The 3,367-nt window shown below is 39.1% G+C and overlaps 1 protein-coding gene across 1 annotated transcript in view; it reads right to left on the reverse strand.

The window, feature by feature from the left end:
• eif4g2b (eukaryotic translation initiation factor 4, gamma 2b) overlaps positions 1–3,367 on the reverse strand; it is an 18,506-nt gene that overhangs the window by 14,103 nt on the left and 1,036 nt on the right. The gene's annotated exons all lie outside the window — the stretch shown is intronic.

Genomic DNA, 3,367 nt, shown 5'->3' on the forward strand with positions numbered 1-3,367 from the left:
CTTTAACTAAACTGTCCACCTTTAAAAAACAAACAAAAGCCTGGCTCATACAGCAGCAGCAGTGTGATCATGCCATATGACATGTATATCTGGGTGTATGTGAGGTGTGCATCTGTGTGAGTTCAAGTGAATGTGTTTATTTACTACACTAACTTTTATTGGTGCTCACTGGTTTCTTTCAAAAAAAAGACCTGCAGTTACCGCGTCCATCGGTTCTCGCGCTTCCAACTTCCACTCACTCCATGTTACCTAGTATAATGAACGTGATTGCAGCGGGATCACGGAATTTACCCGGAAACAACACATTTTAATTTCTGATCGGCTTAACGGCTCTGGCGTTTAGTACAGAGAAAGCTATTAACTCGGCAGAAAAATTATCGTCCATTTATTGTATATAGCGGGACAACTTGTGGGCATTATCTCTTAACTTAGGCTACTTCTCAGCGTGAGAAATACAAGGTGTGGCGTGTCAGCGTGTGAACTGGCTGAAATGCATGTGTCTCATGGTGAATGCGTGAAGACTTGAGAGCCCTGCTTTACTGGCTTCTTGCGGTCTTGGAGGCTGTGTTTGGTCTCCGCTTCTGGTGCAGCAAGCATGACCATCTCTTCCTCCCAGCCGTCCACGGTGGTGCTAGTGCCACAAAATTAAACACACGCCAGTTTAAGTACACCCATTACTCTGTGCTCCCAGTGTTGGTATGGTCTGCTAATTGGACCGCTAACTGAGCTAATTAGTTAATGGCAGAGCCTAGTTAGCAGCAGAGCCATGTATAATAATACCATAGTCATTAGGGCTGAACGATTTCACCTAAGATCAAAATCATGATTAAGAGAACATTTCACCTCGATTACGATTATTGAACGATTATTTTGTTTTGTTGTTGTTTTTTTCACCCTCATATTTCACTGACAAGTTTCTACTGTAAATATGCTCAACTATTAACACAAAAACTACAAAAATTAGCCTATCTAAATGTTAATTAGTAAGGTAATGTTGACGTGCACACTACAGAGACAGGGTTCCCATATATTCGGTGCATGCCTTTGCTGAATTATGACTACTATTATGAATACTAAAATTTCACCCAATAATTAATATCAATGTGGAACAAATGATTTTCACCCGCACACTGTGTGAGCATGGTAAATCACGCTAGCTTCCTTTCCTCATTCATCAAAGGACATCTATGTGACAAGTGCTGTTTTAAGAGTTAGTTAGCTCTTTTCAATTCATTTCAATCTAGCTTTATTGGCATGAATGTAAAACAACAATATTGCCAATTCATTTTATACAGTTCATTAATCACTATAAAAAGTATATTAAAAACTAAAGTAAACAAATAAATCAATAAAACAGTATATGTGTGTATATTAATAAACAAAAAAAATAAAATAAAAATCAGTATCAAATGTGAAATAAAAAAAACAAATAAAGGAACAATTACTAAAATAAGAGACAATGAAAATAATTTCACTGCAGTGCAATTAGTGATGGTAAAAGTGACTCTTTTGAATTTTGTTCATTAAAATGAACTATTCTTTTTGATTGAGTCATTTCGTTCATTTCCTCTTGATCATTCTCCATCATCTTTCTATGAAGCCCCATAGGGCCACAAACAAATTCAAACCATGTAAGAAACACAGAAATATGTTGTCAATATGCAATCGCCACTACTATACAACCAGACCAGACATATATATGTATATATAATTATAATTACTATCATTATATCTATAAATTGCTCATTCATACAGTAGTCTAATGTCCCTATCCATGAGTGGTGAGAGGTGAATTTGTGTATCGTACTTTGTCAGTTAAAGCTAGCTAAGTAGCCTTCCGTGTTTGAGAACTGCTCTGTTTTTTCCATCGCCCACTAGAGGGCTGCAGCGCCGCAATAACCAGCCTAGTTCAAATGAAGGAAATGAACGAAATGACTCAAAAAAAGATTAGTTAATTTTAATGAACGGGATTTGAAGATTCGAGTCTGTCAAAAGAGTAACTTCTATCATCACTAACTCCGGTCTGAAGGCTGAGCAGGACTGGACGGGGTGGAGTCACGTGACCACAGGCGATAGGATGTTTCAAGGAGAAACAAAGTTACATGAACACACAAAATTAACAGGATTAAATAACAGAAATAACCAACATGGGGAAATTATGTCAGTTAGAGGCTCTGGACTTTGTTTTCTTACTTCTCAAATAATTGTTCAGTCCTAATAGTCATATGTCTATGAATAAATACATCTATGAGCAGTCAGTAATCTGATGAATGCTGGTACGTGACTTCCGTGTTACAAGAGAAAAGGTATGTGTTATGACAATTCCCCTGATACTCTCTTTCTGCCCCCAAATGGAGTTTGAGGTTGTTTTATTCTGCAGCCAACTAACCATTGAAAACTTGGCCGACTAAGTCTCTTCTCATCAACTAACGCTTTAGCTGACTATTAAAGAGCAACCTTAAGAAGTACAGTGGTGACCTGGTGCCTTCATTAGAGTAACTGTTTGAGGCTGTATAATTTAGCTGTGAATGTTCATAATGAGTTGTGAAAGTGTCTTGGTGTTCAGATTCAGAATTCATCTGTTGAGAAGCTCCAAAACGTTTTTAGAAAAGAGGTAAAAGCTGGTGTTGAATTTTTATTATGTTAAATAAAAAATGATGGTTTATGTTCACTCTCACCACCTACTCCCTCATCTTCTTTCACGAGTGTTACATAAGAAGGCCGGCATTCACACCCAGAATGCTGATTCTCTCACTGACCTGAATCTAATCAAACACATCCATGTGGTCTAAGCCATCTCTTGCTATGGCAATGTCTGCATGTCCTGCTACAGGTCTCTTGTTGAGCTGTCAAAAATTGTAACTGGTTGTGGTTAACTGCTTATTAACTTTTGTCACATGTGGAACAGGTGTCCAGTACAATGACAGGATATCAACCTCCCGGCTCTGTAGGACCGGAAAGGATATCTCTCAGCGGTCATTCATTAGTCTCTCTTGTAATCTGACAAATGCTCGGCACTGAGGATTATGTTCTTTCTTCTATGCTTGTTTTCTGTCACTTCCCTATTTGAAAGTTTGTGTTGAAATGCAGTTTGGATAACCTCCACGCACGTGGACCAACTTACACGCCTGTTGCAATGAGAATTCAGAATGAATTGTTTTATCTCTCTCCTCTAATTAAGAACATGGTGTTGTGGGATTGCGTGGTGTGGGGACAGAGAGGACCCAAATGCAAAGTTCGGAGGGAAGGAGGTTTATTGAGGGAGAAATGGGTAAAGGGACTGGAGTGGAGGAAGAGGTGGATGTCGGGAAAGCACAGGCACGGGGAACCAAGGAGACAGGGGGCCAGGGAGCCGGGGAACACAGGG

This window comes from Micropterus dolomieu, linkage group LG22 (assembly GCF_021292245.1).
Source record: "Micropterus dolomieu isolate WLL.071019.BEF.003 ecotype Adirondacks linkage group LG22, ASM2129224v1, whole genome shotgun sequence".
NCBI classification, from domain to species: domain Eukaryota; kingdom Metazoa; phylum Chordata; class Actinopteri; order Centrarchiformes; family Centrarchidae; genus Micropterus; species Micropterus dolomieu.